Source organism: Stigmatopora nigra, chromosome 22, assembly GCF_051989575.1.
Source record: "Stigmatopora nigra isolate UIUO_SnigA chromosome 22, RoL_Snig_1.1, whole genome shotgun sequence".
Taxonomy (NCBI): domain Eukaryota; kingdom Metazoa; phylum Chordata; class Actinopteri; order Syngnathiformes; family Syngnathidae; genus Stigmatopora; species Stigmatopora nigra.
This window is the reverse complement of record NC_135529.1, coordinates 8,579,084-8,599,410: the sequence shown is the minus strand read 5'-3', so window position 1 is coordinate 8,599,410 and position 20,327 is coordinate 8,579,084. Positions and strand designations below refer to the sequence as shown.

At 37.6% G+C, this 20,327-nt stretch overlaps 1 protein-coding gene across 2 annotated transcripts in view; it reads left to right on the top strand.

Moving 5' to 3' along the window:
• Positions 1 to 20,327, top strand: part of LOC144215582 (semaphorin-4C-like) — a 221,232-nt gene that overhangs the window by 124,554 nt on the left and 76,351 nt on the right. For both annotated transcript variants that reach the window (XM_077744620.1, XM_077744619.1), the window contains exon 6: positions 2,349 to 2,446. The gene's annotated coding sequence lies outside the window, so the exon portion shown is untranslated. The remainder of the gene's footprint in view (positions 1 to 2,348; positions 2,447 to 20,327) is intronic.

Below are 20,327 nucleotides of genomic sequence, written 5' to 3'. Positions count from 1 at the left end.
TCGCCAGTAATTTGGTGACAGAGAGTTTACTGTTGAAACCAGCTCTCAAAATTATATTCAAGAGAGAGAGTTTCATATCTAAGTACTGTTGAATACAGTAGATATTTAGATATTAAACTCTCTCTGTCATGAATCTAATTTTGAGAGCTGGTTTCAACAGTAAACCAAAAGACCGGTCACCAAAAGACTGGCGACCAAAAGACTGGCGACCAAAAGACTGGCGACCAAAAGACTGGCGACCAAAAGACTGGCGACCAAAAGACTGGCGACCAAAAGTTTGGCGACCAAAAGACTGGCCACCAAAGGACCGGCGACCAAAGGACCGGCGACCAAATGTCCGGCAACCAAATGTACGGTTACAGAAGTGGACTGTATACAACATGTCTTTAGTTGTATACTGGGCATATGATCCCCTTCTATGCATGTACAAGTAAATATAATGCAAAAACAAATACTTTTACATATCAAGCCATGGCTAGTGCATTTTACCAACCTTAATTGTGTATAGAAAAAACCCCACACTGGAGCAGTATACGCGATGGGGGGTTACTTAAGCGCCCATAGAGGAGTGGAAGGTATCAATGTCTTTTTTCAAGGACGCCACAGCCGAGGCTCCTTGGAATGTTGGTGATGGATGAACCGTTGCTGCAGGCTCACAAACCTTGCCCATGCTTATGAAGCTTAAAAGGCTTTATTTGGTCGACATTCTTCTGTCAGTCAATGATTTGAATTGGGGTCAACACCATGGTGGCAGGTTCAATTTTAAGAAATCGAAGGAGGAATCGTACCGCCTGCATGACAGGTGACACGTCTAATAGTGAGCTCGCAATGTGTACTGAATTCACACGAAAAGGCAACTCTGGTGCAGAAGGAACAAAATTATTATTTACACAGCATATGGCAGAAAAATGTAAACAATCCATACAGGCAGCCATGCACTCCTGCCTTTTAAAATTGCTATGTAAGTGACAATTATAAGAATGCAGTTTTATACAATATTTCATACCTTTCCTCTTCTGGTTCAAGTTCAATTTTTGCTTCTTCAAATTCTTCTGTTTGCTTTATTTTTAAAGTGTCAAAACAATGCAATTCTTTTAATGGATTCCAAGATAGCGCAGCAATTCTTTACTCCTGTAAAACTATTAGTTGGCAAACAGCATAGACATGAAAAGAATGATGTAGCAATAATGTCAAAAGCAAGGCTATTATAGTCAAGTCATTTCTGCTCCGCTCTACTTGCTGACAGCATTGCGCTACATTTACACACACTTTCTAGAGGTAGAGCAATTTCAATTTCTCCATGATGTGCAAAATCTCAAAAGATGTGAATTTAACAACTAATGTGACCTAATCTAGTTCTGTTGTGCTAAAAAATTGGGACACTCCAACATGTATCTTAGACCGTGACTGGACGTTTGGTCGGGGGTCTTTTGGTCACCGTTCAAATGTACTTAGATATTAAACAGTACTTAAATATCAAACAGTACTTAGATATGAAACAGTACTTAGATATTCAACAGTAGTTAGATATTCAACAGTACTTAGATATTCAACAGTACTTAGATATTAAACAGTACTTGGATATTAAACAGTACTTAGATATTAAACACTACTTAGATATTAAACACTACTTAGATATTAAACAGTACTTAGATATTAAACAGCACTTAGATATTAAACAGCACTTAGATATTAAACTCTCTAGTGAATATAATTTTGAGAGCTGGCTTCAACAGTAAACTCTCTGTCACCATTTGACCGGCGACCAAAAGGACCGGCGACCAAAAGGACCGGCGACCAAAAGGACCGGCGACCAAAAGGACCGGCGACCAAAAGGACCGGCGGCCAAAAGACCGGCGACCAAAAGACCGGCGACCAAAAGACCGGCGACCAAAAGACCGGTGACCAAATGACCAGCAACCAAACGTCTGAGCACCGTCTTAGATATTTCTTAATGTCAAATCACCTATGATGTAATGTGTAAATGTGTATAGTTTCAGTAACTTCCTGTCTTGACTGGATTATGTGTAAAAAAACTAAGGGAATGTATTCCTTATTGCCTAACATTGGCAATGTTGCTGTTTTGCAGCATCTCTGTGCTAAAGAGACTTTGGATTTATGTTAGAAGCTCACAATATAAATCATGTTTTTTGCACCAATTCCAACAGAAATGCTCACATTTATTTTCCTAGCCACATTTCACAGGCCCACATGATGCTAGGCGAAGTTAGTCAGACTAAATTATGAGTGCTCCATATGCCACTTTGGTTTTATATTCCATGCATGGCCATGTGGATATTTTGTGGATAAGATTGTGACAAAATATTAATGTTTTTTTTTTCTTCCAGATGCAGGGGCGCTCTTCCAGTGGATCGATGAATTTAAGATTGATTCTTTTTAAGAAATATTGAAGATTGTGATGTCACCAACAAGACACAAACTTGGAGTAAGTCTGTACACCACACACACAAAAAAAAAAATATATATACTTATTTATCCATGAAAAGAAGAAAAAAAAACACCAGAGTTTGTAGCTATAAACACGCTTAAGCACTGTAAAGGTTTCTCATTTGGAACAAGTCACTGGAGTGGAATCACGGACATTAACGCTAATAAAAAGAAAGATTTAGTGTAATTGAAAATACAGTAGAGCTGCTGCATCACTTTAAATGCAAAGATGATTTTCCTTGTATATTGTGAGCGTAGTGCAGTTTCTCCCTTTTGATTTCTCCCCTTTACTTGGAACAGAATGGTGTCTTGCCATACCATACGTATCTATATCGTTCTCCATGTTTCCACGTTTTGTTCCTGTCCTTCACCTCCTCTCTTGCTGCCTCCTTCTCCTCCTCATGGGTCCTGTTCTAATTCACTTCTCGTCTTCCAGCCCAGTTTTTTTATGCTCTCTAATCCTCTTTTCACTTTACTTCTTGTAAGGAAAGATATGTGCCGCTGATATAAAAGCTCAACCATTGTTTTTCATATATACAGTATTCTACTCCAAATCTTTTCTTGTGTCAACATCATGTACTCAATAGTTTCAATAACCTCATTGGTAGTCTACTCTTTGTCCCCCCCTTTTTTTTTGGTTCATTCTTTTTGTGTTTTCTATGCTTAACGTTCCAAATTTCTCTTTTACTGCGCTGCACATTCATATTGCTTCTTCGCTCTCTTCCAAAGTCAAATATTGTTTGAGGGCTTCTGGGCAAAGGGGGTTCCATAGAGGTAAACAAACACCCTTTGAAGACTGGAATTAAAGAAGGGAGGGCTGTTTTCATTTAAAAAATGGGAAAAAAAGAAAAATTACTTGCAGCCAGTCTTAATCTTGAAGTATCTGTGTGTGTATGTATATAAATATATATATATATATATATATATATATATATATATATATATATATATATATATATTTTAGTGTAATTTATACAGCATTAAAAGTTAACATAATAGGAAAATAGGGAACAAGAGTCAAAACAAGCGCTTTTTAATTGAACATAGCAGTTTTTTTTAGTAAATATAGCCTAAAAACACGGCCTAACAATCTATTGATGGTCTTTTTAATTGACCATATTAAAATGTTTTTAATAAATATAGCCTAAAAACACAACCTAACGAGCTCTTTGTAGCCCACTGTGAAATTGAATTAAAACTGTTTTTTTACACTTATGATGCTTCTTTTACAAAGAAAAGCAATATGGATTGTGCCTCAGTGAAGTCCGATATATCAAATTTCAGCAATTATTATTGTCAATTTCCACCAAATTCATTTCCAACTCAACCTGCTTAAAATTGTTACCAGCTTGTTATAATGTATGGTAATTGTGACTTGTAGCAGCCATAGACATGGCAAAATAATGCTTCTTCCTCACAGTTGGCTAACTAGCATCCACAGCGGTATCATTTGCATGTTCTCGCCACTCTTTCATGTCTCCGGTTATGCTTAAGCAATCACAGCATGTGGAGCATGGTGTTAAAAAAGTGTCCTCTGCTTCACCCCCACTACGATGAGAGTCTCAGGCAGACCACTAAGAAGCAGCTGAAAGCTTCTGAAAACTGGCAGGCCTTTTGTGTTTGTGTTTTAAGCGAGAAATTGAGCCAAGGGAAGAAGATAAAATGAATAGAGAGGAGAACCCAAGAAAAATATGTAAAATAATGAGCTGTTGGAAAATAATTGGAAATGAGGAGAGATTGGCTCCAAAAGCTAGGACAATGAAAGGGTCACTCACTCTAGCTCACCTGCTGACATCGCCTACGTGAATGTCTGATTAGCCAGTCGACTAAATCCAGCGTCACTAAACCAGGTGCATGGCAGTGAAGCAGATTTTCCTGAGAATGTAAAAATCTTAAGAGTGTTCAAGGGTGTTTGAAGACAAAATTATCGCCGCACTTTTTCAAACTTTGGTCGCCGGTCTTTTGGTCGTCAGTCTTTTGGTCGCCGGTCTTTTGGTCCACCGGTCTTTTGGTCCACCGGTCTTTTGGTCCACCGGTCTTTTGATCGCCGGTCAAATGCTGACAAAGAGTTTACTGAAGAAACCAGCTCTCAAAATTATATTTATGAGAGAGTTTAATATCTAAGAGAGAGTTTAATATCTAAGAGAGAGAGTTTAATATCTAAGAGAGAGAGTTTAATATCCAAGTACTGTTTAATATCCAAGTACTGTTTAATATCCAAGTACTGTTTAATATCCAAGTACTGTTTAATATCCAAGTACTGTTTAATATCCAAGTATTGTTTAATATCCAAGTACTGTTTAATATCCAAGTACTGTTGAATATCCAAGTACTGTTTAATATCTAAGTACATTTGACCGGCGACCAAACGTCCAGTCACGATTATTTCTATCGTGTTGAGATGAATCTTTTCTCGCATTTTGGTGCTGTGTTGTCATATTGTTTGCGTATTACATTGTACCTCTCTTAGAAAAGTAGGATGAGTAAGTACCACATCTGTATGTAGTGGATTAACATCACACAAATCGGTACATTTCTTTTAATGACATTTAGTTGGTTACTATATATCATATCGGTCCATAATAAATGCCGCTGCATTCATTTTTTTTCTGTAATGGACACTACATTGACTCCTTTTCCAACCACTTCACGCAATTCATGTGTTATTCGTAATATATGCTTTCCCCCCCTGTTCCCACCGTGATAATTATGGTGATTATGGTGTTGGACAACAGCTTGTTGATAAATGGGCCCATTCAGAATTCACTCACGAGTAAGAGATGGAGACAGCTGAACAGGCGACACAGGAAGTTAGACCAATCTGCATCTAAAGATTGCTTTGACCCTCGGTATCCAGCTCTATACCACGCGGCCCACAGTCGAGTGGAAGCAACAGATGTTGAGGCAACCAGAGACAGTAGAGAGAGGGGGAGGAGGCGTGCGTGGGCTGCTTTGGTTGACAGCTGTACATTGTTTTTCCGTGCCAACGTTTGTCTGGGCCCAGTGAAACTCTAATTTGTGCAGCACGATGGCAGGACAGCCAATAATATAACAGAAGTCACGGCAGAATGATGAGCTGCACGCACCGGTTTTTAGATTGGACAAACCGGTGCGTGTGAACTTTGACCACAGGTTCTTGAATGTGCTATACCAATTTTATTTGACGACTTTGGTACACGAAAAATGATTGTTCCTTTTTAAATCAGTTGTTTGAAGGCTTTGAAAATGCCAAATAGAACATTTTTGTAAGGACTTAGACCAGGGGTAAGCAAAATTTTGGGCCCGGGGGTCACATTGACTTTGAAAATTTGACAGATGGGCCGGGTCAGCACAAGATGTTATACATATAAAAAAGTGCATCCGTTAACAGTACATATGAAACATAAACTGAAAAAAGGGGTAACGTATTAACATACTCATCACTCATCATTAAAGTAAAAAGTATAAAGTACAATGTCAAGTAAAAAGGAATGTATTAAGAAATATAAAAATGTATTTTGAAAAAGATAGAGGGGCTGTAAAACACGAAAAGCAAATAAGAGTGGACAGAGCTACTGCAACTGGCTTCTACATGACGGCGCCATCTTGGGGAAAAAAAACAACATTATTTGGACAACGTTGGCGGGCCGGATTAAAAAGCCTAACGGGCCCTATGTGGCCCGCAGGCCGTAGTTTGCCAATGGCGGACTTAGAGTCCATTGACTCAATAAAATGAGATCATTCCTGGTGGCATTTTTTCCCATGTGCTCGATTGCATTTGAACAGAACCGCTAGTAATGGTGTTAAAACCATTTCCCAAATGGGAATGTGTGAAACGCAAAGTCAGTTTTTTTATTATTTTATTTCGATGGGTGCTTACAGTGCAACAAGATTAATTCTACAACTTTTAGACCTGATGAAAATAGAAGTGGGGGGAGGCTGTGGATTAAGTGAGAAACAGATGGGCAAATGAGGGTTAGCATTCTGCATGGTGGTCAGCCAGGACAGAGAACTGAATATAGGACATGTAGAGGGAAAATGCAAGGTCAGTGAAGACACCACACCACAAAAGGGAAAATGCATTCCATTCACATTTGATGATCGAGATCAATTTACAGAAAAACTCAAAGTACATATAACGAACAGAACTTGTGATTTGTGGCATCTGAGTCTTCGGAAAGAGGGAAAAATAGGACAGGAGAGAAGTATGAGGAAAGTGTAGAAACGTCTTTTCCAAATGGCAGTGCTGCAGCCAGGCGAGGGGAAATAAGGGCCTTATATTGATGCAGCAAATGTCTGGAGTGCTGGAGAATGACACAACCGTTTTCTCCTTGGGGAAAAAGTGATGAGAGTTGTTCCAAACACTTTGTTGCAATGCTGACAACCAGAAAATTGAAGGGAAGATGACAGCAATTCTAATAGGTTATAAAGTAGTTTTTCAGGTCATGAATTCGGAGCTTGGAGGTGTTCAGGCCAGGACAGGGGAATCACTGTGGTTAGCATTGTAACACAGACATCAAATTGTATATGAAGAAACTATATTGAAAACTTTGTTGTTAACAAATATTGTGAGTTTTTACACTATAATTGGAGTAATAGTGTCAGAGTTTTAAGAATATATCATCAAGACTCATACAGAACCATAAGTAAAGAAATAATTCATCATAATTCTACATGGCGGTTTGTTTCTACATAGTTGGTACCGATAATGTAACATATGAGCAAATGGAAAGCAGTACGGACTGGTTGTTTTTGTCATGAGATGAGTTGGAATACAAATTTAAAAGTACTATTAACGATACTCAAATGTGGACCATTAAATTGTTTGTTATTGGTGTAGCAAAAACTAAATAATAATTGAGAGGAAAGAAGCCAAAACATTGAGCAGAATTTCAGATTTTTTTTCCATAATGTTACTGTATATATAACGTACAATAGATACGCAATAGATTGCCGACATTAGTCAGCACTTGAGGCCAAATCTGAGCTCACAATCGAGCTTCAGTTTTCACCAGCTGAGAATTCTGTCCCTGTCAATGCCATCCATCTATTGAAATGGTCTCATATGAAAGCTTTCCCTGTTCAAAGGCTTCTGGAAACAGAGCCTTTTTTTGCCATTTCTTGGATGAACTACCACTTATATCCCCCAATTACTTAGTCTAATTCCTAAGCGCCGACAAAAAGCAGAGAAAACTTTCACATTTTGCTTCTGTGCCTCCTAATGACGTTGGATTCACTGAACATGACAAACATAGGACATTTGAGGTAACACTAACAGCATGTACTGCTATCTTGTCTTAGACCAATACCGTAAGTGATGTGTATTACAAAATATAATGTTTTTTCGGTATGCAGTTACCACTAAATATGATTGTAATCAATTTGTTTTGTGGAGAAACAAAACTTATCGACAAATATATTTTATTAGAGTCCAACTCTGTAAATTTGTACATTTTTTCCTCACTCTGGATGAAGCAATTCTTGTACTCTAGTCTTTGACTCAGTCTTTGTCTGCAGGCAAAACTCAGTGGCTTGTTGTTTGCTTGGAATCGCTCAAGCGCTCGTTCTTGCGAGCTACGGGTCTAATGCAGGGCAATGCAGCGCAAGGACCATATTAAATATTTACAACTACATCATCTCTCCATTGACTGTTATCTGCCCTCAATGTTATGGACAAATAACCTGTCATGGACTGATATTCCATAAACAGTTGATGATAGTTCATCCAAGGTGAAAGATTCACTGATTTGATTTGAAATTGCTCATTATTATTCAAGTAGAAGAAATTCCTATACTAAACTATAAATCCACTTAATTTTTACAACTGCAAGAACCTTTTAGCATTCACTCGAGGGTCGTGGGGGTGTTGGAGCGCATCTTGGCTAACACCTGGGTACATGCTGAGATGGTTGGGAGCAATTTGCAAGGCACCTTTGAGACAAACAACTACACTCAGGCAATAATTAGGGACAATTCAAAGAGGTCAGTCGGCCTAGCAGGCATGTTTTGGAGATTTGGGAGGAAACGGGAAGTAACCGGAGAATGCGCCAACTCCACAGAGTCCAGGATTGAACCCTTGATGTCAAATCTGTGAAGCAGACATGCTAACCACTCAGCAGCTGTGCAACCCTAGAATCTTCATTTCCGCCCAAAACTATCATTCAGAGTTCATGCTAAGTATTAATTTAAAACAAATCTTAGGCGCTCAGATTTTCATTTGATGCTTCTGTCTTTACGTCAATAATTTTCAATGTAACCTCTTCAGTTCCGGTGTTACTCGAGCCCCTAACGGTGTACAATGACAGCGTTGGATGGATTTTTTGTGTGTTGGAACATAAATGTCCTACACAGTCTTGACAATAACCACATCAAGTACAATTTTAGAATGAACATTGATTGGCTTGTCAGCTCTCAACAACACAAGCAACAAGTGCACTGTAACCCTGCCCGTGTATCCACATCTTGATTGTGATTGTACATGGCCACTCAGGCAGAAAATTCTCAGACAATGGTTAAAATGTGTTTTAATTATTATCAAGCAGACTTGTTGAACAAAAGTGAATGGACACATTGGAAATGTGGAGCTCATGGACATCATTATTTTCCAGCAGATTGGCCAAAAGACTCACATTAAGTACTTTACAATCACATTTATTTCAAGTGCCCAGTGGGAGAGACAGTTTTGTGAGAGAGGTTCAACTCTGGTTATCATCACAGGAAATGGCACGAAACATCCATATCTCTGTCTGCCTGTCACCCAATGTCCTCAAAGGTGCTATCTATTTTCTATTCATTCAACCTTTCAACACCTTTTTTCTGCCTATTGCGTTTTCTCATCTTTCCGAGTATACTTTTATGTTTTTTTTCTCTTTCACACAATTCAATTGCTATGGAATATTTCCATTTTTATAGTTTGGTTTGGGTGATGCTACTAATATACTCACTTTTTGAATATGAAAAACAAATCTACAAAACCAGAAAGAGAATCAATTAAAAAAATATTTATTTTGACGTTTGCAGATTAGGTTCATTATTAACATGATGATAGTTAATTGGCAATTGTTAGAAATAGCATGATATTACTAGATTTCTCTAACTGTAACCAACACTTATACAATTTTCTTTTGTAAAATTATCTACAGTAACATACACTCATTTTTGTATAGTTGTATTTTTGCTTTTTGGCTACTAGAATTGGGAAACTATTTGACCGCATCATAAATCTCTAAAGTTTATCTGAAAAAGACTCCGAGCGGTTTATATCATTTCAACTTTGCCAAATTATGTTCTTAAGGCTACCAAGATGAGTGGTTAGCTTTGGTTAGGTTAGGTTGGGATGGGTTTGGTTTGGTTTGATTGGGTTTGGTTAGGTTTGGTTAGGTTTGGTTAGGTTTGGTTAGGTTTGGTTAGGTTTGGTTAGGTTTGGTTAGGTTTGGTTTGGTTTGGTTAGGTTAGGTTTGGTTTGGTTTGGTTTGGTTAGGTTTGGTTTGGTTTGGTTAGGTTTGGTTAGGTTTGGTTAGGTTTGGTTAGGTTTGGTTAGGTTTGGTTAGGTTTGGTTAGGTTTGGTTAGGTTTGGTTAGGTTTGGTTAGGTTTGGTTAGGTTTGGTTAGGTTTGGTTAGGTTTGGTTAGGTTTGGTTAGGTTTGGTTAGGTTTGGTTAGGTTTGGTTTGGTTTGGTTAGGTTAGAACTTTATTTCATCCCGTATTTGGTAAATTACTTGGCAAGACAGACACAAGACACACAAGACATTGTAGCCCTTTGTAAGAAACTGGAGCCACCCTCAGGCACTCCACAAGTTTTGGACCTTCTGCAGACTGAGACTGAGGTTACCAAACATGGTTTGAGGAAATAATCATATATGTGTACTTTAAGTGTTACCTTGACGCCGTTGGTTTTCGTTGTACTCAAAGGAACAGAAAGTAAACTAAGTCTTCTGTGTGGGCACAAAAACACGTAACTAGAAAGCGCCTTTCTGAAGTGTTACCCAAGAGTCATAGATTAATAGCACAGACATATTCATTTTCGTTTGTATTGAAATTTGCATCCCATGTTTGATGTGCCTCTTTCCATGAATCCACTGCTTGAAACCGTAATCTTCTTTATATATGCTTGATCTTTTTATCCTTTTATATACATTCTCGGCTGAATCCTGTACTGACCTTGAGTTATCTATAAACCATTGCAGTTTTTCTTTAGTGTCACCAATGAAGTATTTGAAAGCTAACCATCACTTTTATCTGCTTATGTGCACATAGATTCAACCGTGTTTTTCTTTTTTTGCTTGTTTTTTTTTGTACAAAGCATAGATGCAGGCATTGGCTTTGAACAAAAGGCACTTCTCCTTTGCACACCGCACCAGGAGAAAAAATTGGAGGCAATTTCTTCTGGTCCTCGCTTGGTAATTTGCATCCTTTCTCTAAATGGCTCTCTCCTTTCATTTGTGTTTGGCTTTGTTACTTTAATCTCAGGGCAAGGCTCATAATACAGCAATGTCGTATATGTAGAGCTCTTGTCACACAAAGGTGAACAGGCACACACATCATCAGGAGGCTCTCACATTTCCTATTGCTTTAGATTGGATGGGGTTGCAGGTCTGGCGCTAGATCGTTTAACATGGCAGCTCCCCGAGGCTGGTGTTCGAGGCAGCTCACTTCAGAGGCGACTGCTGGAATGCAAGTAGATGTGGTGCATTAAGTAGTGTCCCTGCAGCTCTCCAGCGCTTTCAAATGGGTTAAATTTGCCCGCTCTGACATGCTGACGGCACATAACATGCGGACAAGTGATATGTGAGTAGAACGTTTGATGAGCATCAAACTGACTTCAGGTTGGGTTTTAGATTCAGATAGATAGTGATTATGAAGGAAATCATTTGTCTTGCAAATATACCTTGATGAAATAAGATGTTAGATTTTCAACAGACTAGACACTCAACGTATTTAGATAAACCGTATTTTCACGACTATAAGGCGCACCGCATTATAAGGCGCACCCACAATGAATGACATTTTTTTCATATATAAGGTGCACTGTATTATAAAGCACACTGTATTATAAGGCACACAAGATTATAAGGCCCACTGTATTATAAGGCGCACTGTATTATAAGGCGCACTGTCTATTTTGGAGAAAATTTAAGACTTAAGTGCGCCTTATAGTCGTGAAAATACGGTAATTGCTATTGACTTCCAGGTATGAAGCACTCACTACTTTACAGTCACCTCTAGAGCCAACCATTGTTGATGTTTTGCATTTTTTTGTACAAAATCTTGAAGTGGGTGAGGAGCTATATGATGGAAGATTTTGTAAACTAAGATGGCATCTGCATATTGAACAGTATTGTTTCAGTTCAGGTGTTTGTGTTTTTTTAATATCCGACAGTGGTGGTTTTTCGTTTTTTGGTTTTCTGTTTTTTTTCCCACATATAAAGCGCACTGGATTATAATTATATTTTGGAGAAAATTTAAGACTTAAGTGCGCCTTATAGTCGTTAAAATACGGTAGTCCAGAAACACCAAAACACAACATATATGACTTATAATATAAAGTGAAAGCATCACACGTGTGTACACTTCAATGTGATACATTGTCACGTGTCGCAGTCTTCACGGGGGTTAATATGGTCGCTTCGGGAGGTCTGAGCCATTACATTTTTCTGGCAATTTTTGAGGATTGTATGCTGTTTTACGAGGGTAAATATGGTCACTTCGGGAGGTCTGAGCCATCACATTTTTTTCATGGCAATTTTTGAGGATTGTATGCTATTGGAACCAGCATTTTTTTAATCCTAAAAGCTTTTGTCTTTGCCTGTCATCGCTTGTTTTTAGTCTGTTGTTCGTTTTTTGTTGAGCTGGGTTGCTATACCGTATTGATCGCAAAAGTGTACGGCTGAGCGTTCATCGTGCAGAGGCATCAGTTATATAATCAATTTATATCCACAAATGGAAAAAACTACACAAGTCGGATTTGATAACATTAGAATTGGGCCAGTAATACTGCATGAAAATGTCAAATACGTGTATCAGATTGCCAAAAAGTAAATTATTAGTTGTTTGGTGGCTTCCTTACTAACTCTAACTTTTGCATCTTCTAACAGAGTTAAAAACAAGAAGCAAAAATAGACAAAACAACACAGAAAAAAACATTTTCATACCTATATGAACTTTAATTTAGACATAGTCATTTAGACAATTAGAAAAATAGCTAAAAGCAAGGCTATTTTAGTTTTTTTTTATATCGTAAACGTGATTTCGAACCAATATTTGATCAAATGTTACAGTATGAATGAAAATGCTTTTACAGTAAATGGCAAAGTGCATTGGTGGGAATTAATGACTGGTGTCATTATGTCCATTATTTGGTTTTGGCTAATTAAGTGAATGGTTCAACAGATGGAGAGGAGTTTTAAAAAGTAAAAGTCAAAAATTGCACTTAGAATAACACTATAAACCAGAGGTTGATGTTAAGTGTTTCAACCATGGGTTCTGGCTTATAGAATAAAATATGGAAAGAAAAAAAACAAAACAAAGCGAACACAAGGCATGTCTACTTCAGATTTCAGCCAGGGCCAAACATTCTTTCTTCAATACAGCTGAATAGAAAGAATTTTCTAATCAAGTTAATGTTATTGAAAAGACTGAAAACGGCAACCCAAATAAACAAATGTGTGGCGGCGCTAAATCATTATTTTGTTCTGTTTGTATGCAATTGGGAACAGTTCCTAGTGTTTTGCTACTTTGTGGTTAGCTATTTTATTTCGTAAATTAATTTCCGCTGTTAAAATAGATTACTAAACTACAAGAATCATTAGAAAGAAAGAAAAACTTTTCTGTGAATGCCGGAGCCTATCCCAGCCAACTTTGAGCAGTAGGCAGGGGACACCCTCAATTGTTTCCACCCAATACCAGAGTACCCGCAAAAAACCCATGCAGTCATGGTAAAAACATGAAAAACTCCATACAGGAAGGTCATAACCCACCATGGATCGAAATCATCATACCTAAGGATTCTTCAACCAGCCTACTGTGCATGTTTTAGGATGTGGGAGAAAAACCAGAGTTCCCAGAAAAAAACCCACACATTCATGGGAAGAACATGCAAATTCGAAACAAGAAAATCATAACTCACCAAGGATCAAAATCATACCTAAGAACTATTCAACCAGCCTACTGTGCATGTTTTAGGATGTGGGAGAAATACCAGAGTCCTCAGAGAAAACCCACATAGCCATGGGAAGAACATACAAACTCCACATAGGAAGGTCATAACCCACTAAGGATCGAAATCATACCCAAGGATTATTCAACCAGCCTACTGTACATGTTTTGGGATGTGGGAGAAATACCAGAGTCCCCAGAAAAAACCCACAAAGCCATGGGAAGAACATGCAAACTCCACATAGGAAGGTCATAACCCACTAGGGATTGAAATATTACCTAAGAACTCTTCAACCACCCTATTGTGCATCTTTTGGGATGTGGGAGAAAAAACAGAGTCCCCAGAGAAAACCCACCCAACCATGGGAAGAACGCGCAAACTCAACACAACAAGGTCTTAACCCACCAGGGATCAAAATATTCCATCATGCCGCCCAGTGTATGTTTAAATAGATCTTTCTTCTCCATGGAAGTGCACTCTGCATACATATATATTCCAAATACTCTATATTATGTTGTGTAGTACGAGTTTATTCCAACACTCAGCCAATCTGTGAGTGCATGTAGCAGACAACAACTGTTCTACAGTACCAAGTCACACTCTTCTCCACCTATAAGTCAGCAGTGGATTCACATGCTCCTCAGTACAACGAGGCCTCTATGCCGTTCCGTCTCTTGGGACAAGGAGTTCAAAATGTATCCACGGGGCTACGGCTGAGACAACAGAGGCCAATGTTATCCTGCTGCTGCTTCTAGCCTTGTGTAGGGAAGCTCAAGCACTGCTGATGGAGAAGAGTTTCAGGTTTCAAAAGGTTGCCCACCCCCTTCTTAACCCTAATGGATTAAGGCCGGTGTGCCTGTGCCGTGTGTTTATTATTCCGTTTGGAATCGAATTCAAACACACAAAAAGAAGAGTGGGTGCTGTATAAACATGTTTCTAGTGTGTATACTATGTGAAACATGCCGATATTAGAGGGAGGTAAACGTTACAAGGAGTCATTATGTCACAGAGTCAATTCAACTCATATGGATGTACAACAGAGTAATTCCATCACATGGGGAAAGTGAAGCCAGGCAGGGGATATCACCCAAGGGGTTGAACGGGTGGGATTGGAGATCCAGGAAGTGTTTGAGTGAAAGCAGTTAGGTCTTCCCTTCCCCCTCCGTCATTGTACTTTTTTTTCTGCCTGTTTCAACACATCTGTCCAGTGTAGATCACCCTCGCAACCCCCCACACATCAGCAACGTCAACTCTGAGTACACTAAAATGAAATTTAATGGAATTGATGTGAACTCTAAATAGCAATAAGCATAATTGGACACCATTAAACAGATTGCAGTCAAAAATAGTCAAGTCAGATTAGTGAAGTGGGACAGACTCTACGTCAGTGTAGAAAGGATAAAAACGACATTAAAAATAGTTGCATATTTTGGAATTCTCATTTTTGACGGGTTTAGTTGAAATCTGTAAATTATTCCAGGAGTGCAAGATATTTCTTGATTTAATTATTTTAAAATGAATGCCTTTATTGTCATTATGAAAGTACAATAAGATTTAAAGCTTCACTATAAACTCCACACATGAATAAGTAGTCCTAAAAAAGATTTATATGTAATACATTTATTACTTTTTGGCCTAAGAACAACATTGTGACCACGTCAAAAACACAACAATTCTCATTGTACAGACAGTTTAATTGCATTAGCATTCATATTATATAGGCCTGCATCTTTTTATTGTTTGCGGATACATAAAATTAAAACTGAACAAGCGGTTAATATAATTATGTTGATTTAAGATCAGGACTCGTGTCAATCATGTGACTCGAATATTCATGCAACATTTTATATTTTCTCCCACAATCCTTTAGTCGCAAGCCTTTTTGAATGCCATACTGATGCAACTGTCAGATTTATTTTTCACAATGAATTATTAAAGAGCGTATATGATGGACTGAAAATACCCAAATTCATTTGACTTAAGGCTTTTTTTTGCTTTATCCCCATGATTAACGCTTTTAGTAGTCTACCCTATGTATGTCATGTCTAGGTTATTATGACTTTAATGTTACATTTCTTTTGTAATAGCATTTGAAAGAGAATCTTTTCAACTTCAGCTGAAGGCAGCATGGATTACCCATGATGCCCTGCCCCCCCAACCGCCACCCACTCCCCCCCTCTTATTCCCTCTCAGGGTCTTACTGGGATAGTTGTTGGAGAGCTGGTTGTGTTTTCTTTGTGTGGCCAGACCTTGCTATCACATTACTGCACACATGCTGATGCAGCAGCTCCGCCTCCACCCTAACCTAACCCCATCCTCCCTTTATATTTAAAAAAAAAAACACTTTTTTTCACAGAGACATCAAATAATGAAGTGAATTACCGTGTCAATTGGATTCGTGCAAAATTACAATTTGAGAAGGCATCACTTTTGTCATCGCCTGTTATAGATGTAAGATTAAACCAGAATTATCCGAGAACTGCAACCCACCTCCCAACCGCCCACCAAAATCTTATTAATTTTTATAGAATTAGTCATTGTCATCGGATGAATCACATGTAGAGGCTAAGTCTGCCTTTTGCCTGGAGGAAAACGCAGCAGTGATACTAAAGGAGGAAGATAATAAGATGACTTGGAATTTTATGGAGGGTACATCTTGTATTCATTTGATTATAGTCTGCTAATAACTTGCAACACATTAATAGTTCTACAATATAAATGTGCAAAACAAAAATATAAATTGAAAAGTTTTTAGAAGTACAATTTGGTGGAAAAACGGGAAAAAATGGAAAAAAATGTTGTTGTTTTTAAAAATTAACCAAATATACCGTATTTTCAGGACTATAAGGCGCACCACATTTTTAGGCGCACTGTCAATGAATGACACATTTTATTTTTTTTTCCATATATAAAACACACTGGATTATAAGGCGCCCTGTCTTTTTGGGAGAAAATTTAAGTGTGCTTTATAGTCATGAAAATACGGTAATAGAAAAGCAGAACCTATGTGATTGTAGTATTGTAGTATCTTGTTGATGTTAAATAACGTCGCATAACTGTCTGAGTTACACCTTTCCAATTATGATGGTTTTCTAATATTTAGTTATTTAATCCATATTCTATAGTCAACTGAGGTTCTCTGAAGCCCTTTGGACACATTCTGTGATTAAGAGCAATAAAATAAAGGTTATCTGACTTTAAACTCTCCTTAAAACTACCTGAATTTGAAAAAAAAGTATAAACTATCATAAAAAATAGCTAACTATTTGAGTACACCCAAATATTATACCCATATTTGACATTTCCTGTAAGTTTCTACATTGATTTAACTCGAGATTGGATTATTTCAATGCTAATTCATCTCAACTGAACAGAATTGAAAACAAAACTGTGAGGGTGCTTAAATATGACCTCTAACTTTAACCAGTTCTGACATAAACGTGTGAGGCAGCAAAATGGATGTAAATGAGCACTGTAAGGCACAAATAAAAGTGAAAATCATCCTTTGTAAGGTGGTAGTAGTGTAGCTACAGTAAAGTCTTGTGTAAAACCACATGGCAGCATAGGAAAATGAAAAGGGATCACTGAAGGGTGTTTATTTTTGCTCCCAGCAGACAAGGTCTCCGTTGATGGTTTTGGAAATGCTTCTCATTTGGAAACGTAGAGTGCTTTAGGCCTGGTCTTTCTTTCCGTTAAACCAGACCCCCTCTAAATCCCCTCCAAAAGTCATTCAGGCCCTTGAAAGGGCCTTGTAAAAGTCAACGTGTTATAAAATAATCCACACTTTATTAGGATTGTTTATTAATATTTTTTGGTTCTGTCCACTCTTATTTGTTTTTCGTGTTTTACAGCCCCTTTATCTTTTTTAAATTACATTTTAATATTTCTTAATTCATTCCTTTTTACTTTACTTTGTACTTAAGACTTTTTACTTATTGATAAGTGATGAGAAAGTTGATACTTTAGTCCTTTTTTTTCTGTAAAAGTTTCATATGTACTGTTAACGGATGCACTTTTTTATATGTATCCTATCTTGTGCCATCTGTCAAATTTTTAAAGTCAATGTGGCCCCCCGGGCCCGAAAAGTTTGCCCACCCCTGCGTTAACACCTCCCAACACTTTCTCTACACGTCATGCACTAAATCACCATGCCGTTATGCCACCCAGATGAAAATTAGAAGTGGTACGGCAATCTGTGAAGACATCTAAATGAAGCGCACATCCAATACTGATTTATGGGTTAGTGACAGGATGAAATGAGGCGCAAGAACCTTAGTTGTGAACCAGTAGTTTATCTACCCCACATACACATTTTTGACAAAATGAAGAGACGTTCTCGTCTTAAAAACAAGCTAGCAAGACTGTAAAAAGCCGTCTCCATCTTTAGTTTCTAATCAAGCAGGACTTTTTCATGCAATAAATGAACATCGTAGTGAAGTGGTACTTAGAAGTAACTCATTTTCTACCATCTCAAAAGGTTCTGATTAAAACCTTGCTTGTCACTTTCGATCTGGTTTGAATGAATACACAAGTTGAATCCAATTATGGTCTTTGAACTGTAATTTCCTTCTTCCGTTGGGAAAAGGCAGGAGCCACCCATCATACAGGACATGCTTTAATACACTCATTTCAATAGATATGAAGCTCTAGTCGATTAAACAGGCAATGAAACATTTGGGCCATTCATTCTGGATGGAGATCAAGAATATTTTCCTCTGAGAGAGATGATATGTGACAAAAAGACGTTTTAGTAATGTGATGAATCAATGAAAATGTTATAGAAAGACCAGTGTCATCACGGTTAAGCTTCAATGAAAAAAATTATGAGTTGAATAAACTTAATGATTCATGCCAAGTGGTTGTACAAATATATATGCCCTTAGATATTGGGCCATTTAATTTAAAAAAAATAGATACAGAGAGAAATCTTATACTATTTGATTATTTTAATGGCCTCTGAAATCCTGCCTGCCCATTTTGGCTTGATCTGATGATTGACCAATCACGTCTTCGTCCCGCCCACTAATTTTGACGGATAAAAAAACTTAAGAAGCAATGCAACGTGTCTAGGAAATGAATAATTAGTGTAATAAAAATGTTTTCTACACAAAAAAAGCAAATATTTTAATTAACGAAACATTTATGATGATTGACCAATCACGTCTTAGTCCCGCCCACAGACTTTGATGGTCTTAGTCCCGCCCACTGACTTTGATAGATAAAAAAACTCAAGCATTGCAACGTGTCCAAAAAATTAACCATTAGTGAAAGAAAAATGTTTTTTTAACACTTGAAAAACCAAATATTTAATTAACGAAACATTTATAATAATTGACCAATCACGTCTTAGTCCCGCCCACTAACTTTGCCAGATAAAAAAAACTCCAGAACCATTGCAACATGTCCAAGAAATTAATAATTAGTGAAAGAAAAATATTTTTGACACTAAAAAAAGCTAATATTTTACTTAATGACACATTTAATGACACTTGTTTATTCAAACCCAATTTTAATTAATTTATGACACATTTAACTATGTATTTAAGAGATTTCCTCATTTCTTCCATTCTGTCATTCTGTCCCATTTGGTTCTCCATAAAAGGCAAGAATTTGTATGTCTGTAAAACCTGCCCTTCACTTGACATGAGGTCGCCTAGCTGAAGTGAAACTGTTTTTTTTTCTTCTCAACCATACGGGTAGACAACATTGTAAAAGTGCCTTGAGTACCTCACAAGTAAAAGGTCGTTAGATAAATGCGACCCATTTACCAGTCGATGTCTCTAAGCTATAAACCTCCACTCAAAATTCACAGTATCCTTACAATGCCTCCCAGGATAAATTCCCTCCAAGTTAAACTATGCTTTTGAAAGAGGACAAAAAAAAATCAAACAGAGAAAATTATAAAAAGCTGTTCCACTAAGGAGATGACCTCTGCTCTACCTCATAATGAGATGTTACCCCACTTTGCTGGCAGCAGTTCTGCTCTCTGAACATTGGTCTTACTTCAGTTTGACACTTCATCAACCTTGGCGCCTTTATTTCTAGGACAAACCTAGAAATGGATAAAAAAAATAAGATTATGTAATGTATATTACAAGACCACAAGTCGATGATTTGTTATATGGAAAGAAATTCTTTATGTTCATGTTACAAATGTTGTTTTGGAGCTTTTGTTTGCAACATAATCGGAGAAATCTCTTTGTCTGTTGTTGCAGGGGAAGATTGACCTGAATCAAATCACTCAATTTAATCCCTGGTATTTGTAGTATATGAAGAGCTGTCTCCTGAGCCAGCTTTTATAAGACCTTTTCAAAAGCTAACAGTGTGGATTAAAAGTCATTGTGCACATGGTTTACGTCTAGTGGAACTCAAAAGAAGATAAACAGATAATAATGCGGACGTACAGAAACCCAAATAATGCCTATGCCAGATGTCATTTCAACTCAAGATAAGCAGCAACCGTCATTAAGAAAAGCACTAGAGAAAATTGAGACTATGTTAAAACAAAAACAAAAAGGTATTAACACCAGAAAAATTTAACTAATTTTTTGGGAGAATTTAATGAAAAATATAGGCGGTCAGAAGGATGAGTGGTTAGATCGTTGGCCTCACAGTGGGGGAACTGGGTTCAAATCCAGGTCGTTCCATCTGGGTGGAGTTTGCATGTTCTTCCCGAGCCTGTGTGGGTTTTCTTTGGGTACTCCAGTTTCCTCCCACATTCTAAAGACATTCATAGTAAGCTGATT